Raw genomic sequence first — 14,369 nt, forward strand, 5'->3', positions numbered from 1 at the left:
ACTAGTACGTTCCCACTATCTAAACAAATAGCAGACGCTGATTTTGTATTGTATTTAGTCATTGATTAATGTTTTGTCACGTTGGTAAACAGCGCGGAATCCGTGAAGAATGCCACAGGAGTTAAAGGAATTAACCCCAAGACCGATAGTACACTTTGTTTTCGCAAATTAAAACCAAGTAGCTGAGAAAAGTTTTAGAAGGCGTTTTTCAGATTTACTTATTCAAGCGCTAAAACATGTTGCAGCAGTGTTAATGTTTTCCGTACACAATAAGGAAAAATAGATGTTGTTTCATGTGAGCTCAATATGTTGATGTTAAAGGTACTGAGAATACAACAAATTGGTTCATGCCTGTCATAAAACGTTACAGAGGTGTGTGAACGCATTTTCTCCTCCAGGTCAGGATTTGAAAAAGCTGGTACCGAGGTCATGGGATCTTTGGACTCAGTGAAAAGTGTGGTAAAACCAAACACATTCAGTCAAATCTCAATGTAACATCAGATTTAAACAACATAACCAATGTGGCCATGGAAACATATCTCCAATCGATGAAAAGTTTCAAAACTTTATTACAACCACAATCCAAAATCATGTTAACAGGGCTCAAAATTAAGTTACACAAATAAAAGAAAAAAACATAGGCTGACCAAATCTGTGAAACTAGTTTAATCTACTCAACATCAATACCAGTAGACACTTCAAAAGAATTATGCAAACAAGCAATTATATAATTTGCACAACAGAAACACATTTCAAATCGTTAGGTGGTGACATTAGTCAATGCTCAAATTCAAATTCAACATGTACATTTTTATGAGGATGGTTGTTACAAATCAACACATCAATTTATAGGAGTTTGGTCGTCCCTGCTGTTATCACAAATTAGGACAAGCATGTGTGGGAACAGGCCAACAGATGAGGACAAAAGAAGAAAGAAAAAGAAGACAAAAATAATTAGGAGAAAAGCATCTATCTCAGGTTGGGTTAGACTAGCTAAAAAAAATCAAAAGGAAACAGATGTCAGCATGCTAAACTAATTAAAATAAGACAAGGGAAAATTAACATTGCAATTTTATACCTCTTCCGGAAACAGCTTTCAGGTTAAATTCGGTAACAAAATACCTTAGATACGGCAGACTGTATCAGGAACATCATTACGAAAAATGCAGAACACAAGCTGCATATCAGGAACATGCATGGGCAAATTATCAATTAAATTCAAGGGGCAATTTAGCAATACATGAAGCGTTGGAAGTGCTGGGTCAGTGCTAGGCACAGCGTCCTGTATGTTTAGCTCGCAGGTTGCGACCCCTGATCAAATGGCTTCTGATCAAACATCGAATAGCCTGGCTGTGGCCCTCCATGAGGCTTTTTGCACTGGTAAGCTGTCAAACGTATAAAAAGGGCTGTTTGGCGAAAGGAATGGACTAACAGTATCACCGCCAACCCTACCGAATTCCCATTTATCTCTCATCTGCCTGAAAACTGTGAGGCTGATATTGCATACATTGCAAGGCCAAGTTGGGCGACGATTTTGACGGAAGAGCTGGTGGGTAGGGTTGAAGAGGTTCTGAAATTGGAACTTACACCCTTTTTGGCCCACTTGTCAGCAATTGAACATTCTCTTAAGGATATTAACAAGTCTTTGCCAATGTAATCGTCACTGTTACCGCCACTGATACCTCTACCCACTCAGCTCACCAAATTATTCAGCCTACCCAGTCAACTCAGCCGCAGATTACCCAACCCTTACAGATCTCACAGCCTGCTAATAATAATGACAGCACCTCCTCACAGATGTCGGATGAAGCTGGGCACCATAAGGGGCACGATAGGGGGCTAAAGACAACTATTGGAAAGGGCTCCGCATCGACCCATGAACTGAGGGTTAATGGGAGGGTACCACTACGAGTAACGAGGAACCTCGCTGTCATCAATTTACCACCCGCTTCATGCTGTTATGTAACAGTGCTGACATGAGTGCCAGGCTTGGGTGAGGAACAGTTAGAATCACATGACAATTTGGTTAATAAGTGTTTGCACTGACTCACAAAATATAAGAACTTTCCTACCTCCCTGGCCCATAATATACTCCTTACGAGCAGAGTTCGGTTGATCGGGGAGGAGCAGAAAGGATTGCCCAGGGGACTGTGTTATAGTTAATTTTAAAGACCCTGGGCTGGTCCAAAAGTTGCTGGTCGCCACTAAGAATTTATGTAAAAGTCATACTAATATCCGCCTTTTTCCTTTAGGGAATTTTTATAAACTGCCACATGGCCGTGGCAGGACCGGGCAGTCTATCCCACTTGTACAACTCTCCACACGTCCTCGTTTTTCAGATACCAGTGTCCCACAGACAGTGGGGCTGTACAATGTCCCGGTGTCTAAACGCTTCGATGTTTTCGATGAGGTTGATTGACTAGTTAATAAGATGTCCCCAGAGGGCTCAAATAGTAAGAAGAACAATATGGATGGCCCCCTTAAGGCTGGGTATTAAAAAATGGGGGGTGTTAGTGGGTTAGTCCCCCTTTCATTAAGGGAGTTTGACCATATGGTAGAGTCACCTTAGAGGCTAATAATAGCCTAGGAACTATGAACCTTGGGAAAAGTCCCCCCCTCTTCTTTTCAGGGCCAATGTGACCTGTTACAAACATTGGGCCTTCATAGTAAGGGGGGATCAGTTCTATCTCCTCATGAAATGGGGAGTGTAGATCTGGAGGATGAGGTAATTAGAGATTCTAAATCCCAGTCAAAGGGGGTGACAGTAGCAACTTGGAACATTGCAGAGGCCCGTCACAAGTTAAAGAATCCAGACTGACAAAAGTTGGTTGCGTCTTTTGACATTCTCTGTGTTCAAGAAATATGGATGTTAGATCCCTTTTATATAGATGATTTCACATCTTTGTTTCAACGTGCTCTTGCTTCCCTGTCAAGAAGGGCACGTGGCGGTCTTGCTACTTTTGTTGCTGTTAAAATTCCAAACATACAGGTTGCCAATAAATGACCTTCTCCACTGTTTTTTGTATCATTTATTATGTGGTCAGATTAATGTGACATTTTGTTGAGAAATGTTTATAATAATTTTATCCACCATGAAGTAGATACAGGGTTGAGTGATTTAGAAGATTTTATAAATACTTTTTTGCTCATCAGGGGAAAAATATAATCCTAATATGGGCAGGAGATTTTAATATCACCTTGTTCCCTATTGAAAATAATCATGTTTGCGGTTTCTTACCGGTGTGAATGCGAGGATAGGGCTCATTTTAAACATACTAAGCTGGGGACTGCTTTGAATATGCAAATATTGAAATATGACCTTATAATCCTTGGCGAGGCCTAGTCAAAAAATACTGTCCAGATCCCAATGTTTATAGGGAGGGCTACAGGGAGTACTATAGATTTTATATTAATATCTGCAGCTGCTGTATCTCTAGTTGTGAATTTTAATATAGTGGCAAATTGTCTTAGTGATCATAACTCCGTATGCTTCACCTTGGAGTAAAAAATTCACAAAAATCCCACAGTCGTGGAATGCAACATGGGCCTCTTCAAGAATAAGGACTTCGGATTAACTGGGCAAAGATTGATTCTGTTAGCTTTACCAAGAAAATTGTCCATGATAATATATCGTTTATTTTGGCATGTGTGGATGAGGATCATACTGACAGTTCAGTTCCAACGGAATTTAAAACTCTATGTGAGGTGATTTCCGAAGGGTTGGTTATTCATAATCCCCGCCTTAGGATCTCTCTGCATCGCTGGTTTAACGCCCCCTGCTTGGCGGTGCACAAGCATTTAAAGGCGGTGCTTAAAAAGTCTCCACTCAACCCTGTGGATGTTAAAAAGGCTAGGCGTGATTATCAGTCCGCCGTAGAAGAAAGGAAGATGTCTATAAGAGATAAGGTCTGGGAAGACCTGGCCCTGACGTCATTATTCAGGGATAGTGCAAGGTTTTGGACCATTATAAATCATCCTTATTTTCTCAAGTGTTATATTCCCAAACTGGAAGCTATAATTCTGGAGGCCCATTGGGTGGCACACTTCAAGGGTATTTTTCAACCAACTGAAAGTGGCCAGCCCTCTTATGGGGCCTCTAATTGTTCCCCTCCACCAGAGCCAGTCCCAGTACCTATGGACTTTCCCATAGAAATTAGTGAGGTACTTTTTTCACTTGGAAAATCTACCTCCGGGAAAGCCCCAGGTCCGGACGGGGTCCCAGTTGATATTTTTAAATCAAATACAGATCTATGGGCCCCATATGTGACAAATGTTTTAAGAAGTGCTCTGGTGGGGGAAATCCCTGATTCATGGAAAACAGCCATCCTTGTCCCCATTTTCAAATAGGGGGATAAATCGTGCTCATCCTGTTATAGGCCAATATCTCTAATAGCAGCAACAGCAAAAATCCTGGTAAGAGTGATTCTCGCCCGACTCCAGACATGGGCCGAAGAGAATAAGGTTTCAACACCCATCCAGTACGGATTCAGGCCAGGCATACCACTGTGGAGCAAGTATTAAATTTAAGTTTGATTACTAGTAAATATGTGAAGGCTAGAGGGGGAGCCATTCATATGGTATTCATTGGCCTGCCAAGCGCCTTTGATCTGGTTAATAAGGATAAATTATGGAAGATCATGCAGACAATGGAGGTGGATTGAAATCTGCTCATTTTATTGAGACACCTGCACCATGATCTTAAAGTATCGGTCCGTTATGGCCCACAAGGTGAATTATTATCTCCAATAAAGTCCATGAGAGACATTAGATAGGGCTGTATTTTAGCTCCTTTCTTGTTCTTAATATATTAATGGCATTACAGAACATTTATCTTAGGTAGGCGTGGACGTTCCAAAGGTGGGGGATTATCCCATGCCAATACTTCTGTATGCGGATGATGCAGTTTTGATTGCATACACCCCCATTGCACTGCAGAACCTATTATATCTTTTTACAGAATACATGGAAGGTCTGGACCTGAAAGTAAACCATTAAAAATCATACAGCATAACTTGTGGGCCTTTACACACGATATCTAAGCACTTTAGAATGGGGGTACCCTCTTAAAACGTACAAAGGACTTCAGTTATTTAGGTATTGTTTTTAGCTCATCCCTAGGGTAGAAACCACACACTTTTGCAAAAGCCCAACAACTAGAAAGAAATGTGGAGGGTATCTTTCGATTCGCCAGGTCATTAGGCCCCAAACCTCTGGCAGAGATGATCGCCCTGTATCAATCCAAATGTATTGCTGCAGATGTCTATGGGGCAGGGGTTACCAAAAATCTGATAATCTCCAACATATTGAGAATGCCTTCACCCGTAGGTTGCTTGCAGTCCCAAACAATACAGCCAATTTTATATGCCATGAGAAGGTGGTCCTTCCCTATATAACCAATCAAATAAAAATCTTGCCACTCCTATTGTGGATTAAGTGTTGGCAAAACCCAAAAGCAGCATTAGTCAGAGCCTGTATGTCAGATTGCCTAGCTCTAGAAAATGTGAATAAGATACCATGGTTGATATATGTAAAATCGGGTCTTCAGAATTTAGGTTTAAATGATTGGTTCAAATCCCCTACACGTCTTCCAAAGAATGCTAAGCTGACTGTGAAATCTAGGTATGCAACCCATTGCGGGGAGGAGGGGTTAAGAGGTGCTTTGGACATGAAATCAGTGGTTTATTATTTGCAGATTGTCACTGTTGAATCCCTTGAACCATATTTGGGATGGATAGAGAATGCAAACCATTGGCTCCTTTTAACATATTTTAGACTTCATTTGATTCATTTTAAAGTGGATTTGCCATTACAATGTTTTTGGCAGCGGGACCTACCTTCATGTCATTGTGACCATGCCACCAAACAAAGCACTTGTCATTTTATTTTATTTTGCCCACTTTGTGCATCTCCAAGAAGGACCTTTCTGAGTCCATTGTTGCACCAGGGGAAGCTTAGACAACATCGTCCTGCGACGGAATTTTTACAGAAATGAACTAAGACTGATTTGTGCCATGCTGTGTTAAATGTTATTAAGAGTGAAATTTGAATCAGAGACCAGAATGAGCTTGTTAATTTAACCTGAGATTTTAATGTGAAAGAGTAATAATTCCCTCCTGATTTTCTGAAATTTTATTGACTGTGATTTTAGATGTTTTATTGATCTCTGGTGTTATTTATATGAACTTTTCTATGTTGTGTGTTGTGTTATCTTGCTTTTTATGGCTTGTTGCTGAAATAAAGTTGTTGTGACATGATGTTTCCACTGTGTAGAATTATAGATCGCAAAATGACAAATGTCCAGTGAAATTTAGAACACCCATTTGGTTTGCAACATCCCTTAGTTTTCTCAGGGTTGGTGCAAAGTCATCTATCCTTCTGTGTGACACAGACAGTAACTCGTAACTCTGTACATTAGCTGATACATTCCAAAATATTCCCTTGGCTCAAAACAGTTTTCTCCTTTCACATGAGACCGAATGATTAAACAATGGAGTCTGTCTTGTTGTTCAATTCTCCATCTCCAGTGGTCTCCATCTCCCAGTTCCAAGGTAAAAAACTTACACATAATATGATAAGACTCTTTACTAAATATGTGAAACAACCTAATGGAAAAATTCAGGTTAAAGGGAAAGAAGTGATTCCGCTTTTTCATTACTGCAGCAAATATAAAATTTCAGGCCGAATGATAGTAACACAAGAAATACTGTGTATTAATATAAGCATGAATAAAACACAAATTATAAAAACTCATGAATATATCTCATGTATAATATATGATAAAATATGCAAAGCATTTCAATATTAACTGCAATCTTTGTTAACACATCACATTAAGTATCACTGAGACGGATATTTATTTTTCTGCACACGTGTAACTTTAAATTAATAACTCATGTAAATCAACATAAATCATAATTATTTTCTAATCGTAATAATTAATTTGAATGATTTATTATTCTCAAACATTGTTATAAATCAGGTAAGTATTTTAATAAACTCGGGTGGCATAACGTCTGCCATGGTAAACATGATGCTCAACAAGGGAGGCACAACGTCCACCTTATTCAAATGTGCACACTTTACATTACATGTTAATTCATCTCGGATAGGCTTTTAAATGTGAATATAGAGTTGCCTAATGTTGACTTCTGTGCCAGCTTTAATAAAAATTTCACTCTAACAGGTGTGGACCATAAAACATACATTTGGAGAAAATACATGAGGATCTTATTTGTAGTACCCATTGTTATTTTTAACAATAATATTGAAAAATATTAGACTTGCCTGTTTATTGTTTTAGCAGCAGTGAATTCTAAAGATACCCAAGGAGCCAGTAACCTATAATTTCTGCATCTCAACAGAAGATATGCAAACCATTTACTTTGAATCTATATGCTAATTTTTTAAAAACATTTTGTGTTTCAAATAAAGCCTATGTTCAAAAACAGAAAAAAAAGCAATGAACTGTGACAGGAACTACCCCCTTCGCAATGTATGTATATCCCCCCTCACTCATCTGCTTCTAACTTAAGTTAAAATATAGTCGATCTGCTTCAGTTAAAAGTATAACACTTTTTCACCTAATAAAAAAAGACTTGTTTGTCCAGGGAGTACTGACATGCTGCAATGGCTGTGATTAAGAGTGATATTCAAAGGTTCCAAATAATGCCCTTATAAGGACCACAGAATGGGTGTCATTATGAACATGGCGGTCCAGATTGCCATGCCGGCGGTGGCAGAAATTACCGCCACCGGCATGATGGTCTGGACCACCATATAATGTTCACACAGGAGCCCGCCACAGCCGGAACTCCGCCACCACCAGGCTACCGCTGCCAGGCAGCCTCACGATGGCAGAGTTCCGCTGCATAAAGAACCTGTGTTCCCCCAGCCTTTCCCTGGCAGTTTCCCCCACCAGGGAAAGGCTGGCCGAAGAGGAGCTCCGACCCCCCCCCCCTGGGGGCCCCAGCACTGCCCATGCAGTTAGCATGGGCAGTACAGGGGCCCCTATGCGCAGCCCCATCGCGCATGTCACTGCCTGATTTACTGGCAGTGATATGCGCGACGGGTGCTGCTGCACCAGCTGCAAAGCGACATTGACGACGGCTCCATGTGGAGCCATTGGCAATGTCCAGGCCCAGCATTCCACTGGGCCAGCTGGCAGGAACACTGTTTCCGCCTGCCGGCCCAGCGGAATGTTCTTTATTGGGCTGGCGGGGTCTTCAATGGGCCTGCGGTCTGTGTTTAGACCACCAGCATGAACACAGTGGGAAATCCCGCTGTGCTCATAATGACCATAATACTGAAGCACACTAAATTCGGCTGCCCATGTCCGAAAATTTGAACCATATAGAAACAATGGCTATGAATTTTGACATGTGAAACAACAGATTTTAGGTTCAATTCAAGAACAGATATCAGGGGCATCACTTTTGCTAAAATTGTTCTCTTTGCTAATGGACCCAAAGCCTTAGATTATGGATGATGATGAGGAGATTTCTAAAACAGTCTAGGTCCAAATGATAACTGGCCTGACCAATAAAGCTTTTTTCTGTGGTTAAGGAAGATTTTTGTGAATCGCACCCTAAGAGGCTATTATTTCCAAAACCTTTTGTTCCACCAGTCATTTATCATGGTTATCCTATTAGACTGTAGTCCAATAACCCCCAGGATAGGCCATAGATCTTCTTAAGGGAAGGGAAAGGATAAGTTTAACGGGATACGCTCTTCCTATTCTTATATTGTCACATTAAGGAGTACCCCTAAGGATATCTCTGAAATGTTGGTGTTCTAAGAGTATCATTCTGCTCATTGGAAAACAATGTTTTATTTGTTAGACCCTCGCCCACTCTATTAGGGGCATGTGTCATCATTGGGTTTCAGCCTGATCCCTAAGAACCAGGATGGGCTCAACCATGTTCTAGTGAGCACTTCTGATATGATTCCAGCCGAAGTACCTTGAACAACCCAAAAATCCCTTTAATATTGATTGGGCAGGTATGTTTAAAAAACAATGTGGGTGTTAGGAGGGTATATTATGACCCTATTAGCCTAATTTCTCAGTGGACAAGTTTCAGCTCCTAGTCTAATGGACTCAGGGTTCAGGGATTTCATCTGGACAAGGTAAGTGCCCCGGTTCTGTTTTATGTCTACATTTCTATTTAGAAGATACAAAAACATCATGCAACAAAACATTTACATTCACATATAGGGTTTACTTGCCCAGATGTTGATACACTCTCATCATGATTCCTATGTTGGGAACAAAAATGCAATCATTACGAAGGCAAGGGTGAAAGTCATAGGCCAAATCACCAACTGTAGTTGTGAAAATAATTCAGGAATTATGAAATACAGAACTCACGTACCGTATACGTAAGTCATAACTTAAGTTATTAGCATTACTTTATTGTGACTTGTGTATTTAGGGCAGTGTGGACCAAACACAGATCAGTATTGTGTGGATTTACCAACTATAGTTGTGCAAAACATGCGGTATTCATGAAGTATAGCACACATGTGCCTTGTCTCTAAGGTATTTAAGTTTCGCAATTCATCTGTTGTGACTTGTGGGTACATGAAACAGTACTGAATACAACAATTCACATTAAGGTCGTACTCTGGTGTCCATAGGGACATACAGGTTAAAAACAAACCCATCCACATACTGAGACAGGACACAAAATTGAGTGCACAAGCATCAGAGCCAGATGTGAGTTCTTACCCTAGTTGGTATTACAACATTGACACGTCAGTCATAATGGTAATAATCAGGACAAAGAGGGCGTAGAAAAAGAAACATCAGTGATAAGAAGAAAGACTATCACATTTGGCCAGCCTTCAAATTTAGCATTCTTTAGGGACTTGATTACCTTTCATGCTAAGCATACCTGTTTAACATGCCAATGAATTTGATTTTACCTAAACCGTCTTGTCATAACCTGGAGCTATTAGGATATTTTCTGCTGGAAGCAGACTATATCTATGGTCCCTGAGCTGCCTTTCTCTTACTAAGTGAAATCTTTGAGAGGAGTGCCCCCAGTGATTTTGAATTCCACGTTAGCCACGTAAGGCAGAAAGAGCCGGGGGAATTAGCAAATCATCATGCTCACTGTCCAATCTGGAATGCCAAGTGATATGCCTTTCTTTCCTGTTGTAGTTCCCTGATTCTTAATTCCTGGCTTTCCTCCCTCTTCTTGTGTTTGCCCCTCCCATGGAGCATTTTTTCTTGACATAATTTTTTAACTGGATGATTTGTATTATCCCACTGCTGATATGAGAGGATAATTTATTTATTCTTCTTTCATCACTCCACTGCTTTCCAATGGTCCGGCAGATGCACACAGCAACTCGTCCCTATTTGTGCTGCGCCCCATGAATACTATATTTTTAAATTTCCTGTTCTGAAATGGCTGACCATCAAAATGAAATGGTAAATTAAGAATAAGGTATAACAAGAAATCATTCCAAGCTGGCGGCTGTGCACCTATTTGCTCTGCCAATGTGTGTTAAATGTTACATTTAGGGGGTCATGGCTGGAACCTCCAGAATACCGCTGCGCGGTCAAAAGACCGCCGCGGGTATTCTGGGTTTCCCGCTGGGCGGGCGGGCGACCACCAGAAGGTCGCCCGCCCGCCCAGCGGGAAACACCCTTCCATGAGGATGCCGGCTCCGAATGGAGCCGGCGGAGTGGAAGGGGTGCGACGGGTGCAGTTGCACCCGTCGCGATTTTCAGTGTCTGCATGGCAGACACTGAAAATCTTTGTGGGGCCCTGTTACGGGGGCCCCCGCAGTGCCCATGCCATTGGCATGGGCACCGCCCCACGACACCCCTTACCGCCATCCTGTTCCTGGCGGCCACGATGGGGGTCGGAATCCCCATGGCGGCGCCCCAGGGCAGCGGGAAACCGGTGGTACACCGCCGGTTTTCCGTTTCTGACCGCGGCTGTACCGCCGCGGTCAGAATGCCCATGGGAGCACCGCCAGCCTGTTGGCGGTGCTCCCGCGGTCGTTGGCCCTGGCGGATTTTACCGCCAGGGTCAGAATGACCCCCTTAGTGTTTACTACCTTGTTGATGCAGAAATTAACCCTTCTGTTTCTCTTTGTGACTTTACATTAATTGTGTCTTGTTGGAAGAGAACATGCCTAATATATCCGATATGCTCCATAGGATGTTGAATTCCTCAGCCTTTTATGTTTTCAGATTGGGTGGAAAAATGGGTTAGAGTTGCTATTCCAATACCCTTGGATAATCTTGTATAACCTGCAACATAGCTGGGACGGTAGATAAAGAATCTTGTACATATAGCAGCACACCTAGTTTAATAGCTGATCTTTAATTATGGAATAATCTTTAAAACATGCACAATTCATATTTATACCTTGCATTTCTACAAATATTGAAAAATTAGTAATGAAATAATAGAAAAAAACTAGTATTTAAAAATAATCTTTCAAATTTCTGAAACAGTTTGCAATTACAATTGGACAACAGATTGAATAAAATGTATGTGAATCATTACTAGTTAGTAATTCAAGGCAGAGTAATCTGTGAAAATCTGACTATAGATTCTACTTTACCAGGACAAGGTGAGTGAACAAAGAAAACACTAAGGGGATCATAATGAAAGTGCATCTAATACTGCCAATCACCACACTCTTTGATATTAAACTATGGGCCCCTGAACCCTTTAGATCATGCAAATAGCCCAATTAATGAATCCTCTGGTACATTATGTCATACTGGATACACAGATTAGCAAGCAACATGGTAGAGTTAGCTTAATCAACAGCAAATTGGTAGAAAATGAAGTCATTACATTTGATTGCTGCAAACAGAAACATCATCTGAAAATTTGTTTCTCAATTTGATTGTAACTGATTGTGATATTAATCAATCGAAATGCATCTCAGAAGGACATCATTACATTATTTTGATTGTACCTTCGTAGGCCTAATTGAGTGGACCATAGATATCATCATCATTATTACTATTATATTATTGTTATTCGAATATTTATAAAGCTCAACACTCGCCCTACTAGGTCTTTTGGCACTACAGAAAAAAGACTACAGTTTGAGTCACTGCCTTTGCTGCCTGAAATTTAAAGAGACCACAAGTGTCTTTCCTTACTCCTGTACTTTCAGATGATTTGCTTCTTGTTCATACTTGCTGAGCAGTGGGTTCCAAAGATCCACACCCTGAAGGAATTAGTCCCCCATTTCGCAGGTATCAACTTGAGGTCAATCAGCAGCGTTTTTTCTGCTGACCTCAGAGGAGCCGGGGTGAAATTGTTGAATTTTAGGAACACTAGACCTTGCTCAGAGTAGATCTTATCCATACCTTGGCGCTAATACTTCGCTGAATACTCAGTTGTTGAAGTGAACCAGAAACATGGTTACATTTCCTATGCCTCAGCAGAGTTCTGGTTGAAAAATTCTGAAAGCTTTGCAGCCTCGTAAGTGTGCTTTGTTTTGGTTATACCAAGAAAATTTGCATTCACTATTTCTACTATCTGAAGAAAAGATAAAAAAGAGAGTACTCGTCTAAGATTTATCAAATGAAAGTGTATTGAGTATTATACTGCTATATTTGTACATAATATGTTTCCTTATTAATGGCTTATATGTCAATGTTTAATCTAGGCAAACAGACAGATAAGAATACTCCAGAACTACTTCAGTATTTTGTTTATTCAGAAGCCAAGATTTATTGGATGGGTTTTTGTCAAAGAACATAACTTTCAATATGTTCGAATGAAAAGCAGCCCTCATTCACAACAGTTGGGTAGTAGTAGGGGGTTGGCCATAGGCCAGGCCCCGCTGCCGACGGCCTGTCGTGCACAACCAAAGGCTATGTGCGGCAGGGGTTGGATTAATGTATAGTAATGAAAATTACTTTACATTAAAAAAGACATAGAAATTCACTGAAAAACCCAAAGGTTACAGGGACGTTTTAGTTAGGAAATAGAATTTTAAAAAACATAGAAATTCTCTTAAAAAAACATAGGTTACAGGGACGTTATAGTTATGCTCACATTTCTAAATGAACAAAACCTTTGAAATGCACTGCTAATTACCCCACAAATTATGGCACTCATGACATCTTTGATAACATCATTGATAATATCAATGTAATACTTGCAGTAAAAATTTTGAAGAAAACCCTACTTCCTGTAGGGGTGGGTCACCTCCCCTATCCCACGTGCATCTTAATACCCCTCTCTTCTTTATCTGCTTACCTGCTGGGTCAATGGTTCACTCGATGCAGTGTGTATTCAGGTAGCACCAGCTGAGTTAGTTTAAAAGCACAGCAGTTGTGTAAGTAACCTGTGGATCCGACCGATATCTGTCTCGTTTCTTTGTCAATTAATTGTCAATGTAAACTTGGAACTCGCGAAAGCTAGTGGTGGGATCTTCCTACTCTCAATTTATTGGTTTAACCATCAAAGGAGACTTTATTTCCATCTCATTTAGTGAGCTATATTTTCTAAGCCATCGCTTTTTTTACATCACATAATTCAAATAAGAAATTTGATTGCATCTTATTCTGGCAGGACACAAGGCTCAAGAACAACTGATCAATATCTGCTCCAAATGTAGCTCTTTCCAGGCAATATCACAATTATATTGATAAACCAGAACTTAAAAGAGTTTGATGAGTGTTAACTCGCATTGATTGCTCTCATGGACATAACATGGGATTTGCACAAAAAAAGGCGAGGGTAGCTATGGGAAAGCCACGTTTATATGAATGGAAGAGATCAGGATTGATTTATGAAGTAAAAGACCAGCCATTCTTCAGGTCACTCCTCCAAATTTATGCAGATTTATGAAGAAAGTTCTTGACCCTGGTCTGGAGCCACAAAAGTCTTACTGTTTTGCCTTTTATTAATTACATACTAGAGTGCTTACAAGTAAAGAGCCTTACATAATTACATGGTACAATAAGTTTATGAAACCCTAGATGATAATCACTCTGAGAAAATTTAGCAAATAAGAAGAGATACGTAAACCGCAGTGAACAGAAGAAAGAAAAGCAGAGTATAAGTTATTCAAAATCATAAAATCACAAACCATTTACAAAGTATAGGATATAGAAACCTGTGCCAGCTTCCCTGTTGCATCACCACTGGACTCCTGCTGACCTCGCAGTTTTCCCCGATGCCCCGTCATGTCCCCCGTGCAACTCCTTTGTAACTCGTCTTGCCCCGTGCAACACCTTTGTAACTCCTCTATTTAGTGCTGTAGTGCTGTATAGTAACTCTGTTGTAACCCCATTGCCACTGTTTTTTCATTGTAGTTCACTGTATTTGTATTCCAATTGGTTTTTCCCACCACTCCTTTCCCACATATTTTTTGCCAGTCAC

This window comes from Pleurodeles waltl, chromosome 1_2 (assembly GCF_031143425.1).
Source record: "Pleurodeles waltl isolate 20211129_DDA chromosome 1_2, aPleWal1.hap1.20221129, whole genome shotgun sequence".
NCBI classification, from domain to species: Eukaryota; Metazoa; Chordata; class Amphibia; order Caudata; family Salamandridae; genus Pleurodeles; species Pleurodeles waltl.